Source organism: Penaeus monodon, chromosome 23, assembly GCF_015228065.2.
Source record: "Penaeus monodon isolate SGIC_2016 chromosome 23, NSTDA_Pmon_1, whole genome shotgun sequence".
Taxonomy (NCBI): domain Eukaryota; kingdom Metazoa; phylum Arthropoda; class Malacostraca; order Decapoda; family Penaeidae; genus Penaeus; species Penaeus monodon.
The window spans coordinates 18,694,017-18,694,307 of NC_051408.1; the positions used below are offsets into that span (position 1 = coordinate 18,694,017).

A 291-nucleotide genomic window follows, 5' to 3' on the forward strand; every position below is an offset into this window, starting at 1 on the left:
CAAACTTGTCTTGGATATTCATTCGCATAAACGTCCATTTCCATAAGCACATATACATCTCCGTCAATACGAATTTTCGCGTGTGCCTGTACTCGTAGGAATGTTTCCTCGTGTGCATGTTTTCAGAGCATACCAAGGCCTGTGTGTGGGTTCGTTCTCCAATATTCGTTGCTTCTTCGGCCCTTCCCTCAAATCCTTTCCATTCCAAGAAGGCTTAATTACCTGGAATCCCCTCCCACGTACACACTATTCGATGCAGAGGCGGCTGGAGCCAATATGCCAGAGGTGAGC

The 291-nt window shown here is 47.1% G+C and overlaps 1 protein-coding gene across 1 annotated transcript in view; it reads right to left on the reverse strand.

The window, feature by feature from the left end:
• LOC119587863 (cGMP-dependent 3',5'-cyclic phosphodiesterase-like) overlaps nt 1–291 on the reverse strand; it is an 88,205-nt gene that overhangs the window by 73,158 nt on the left and 14,756 nt on the right. The window lies entirely within an intron of this gene.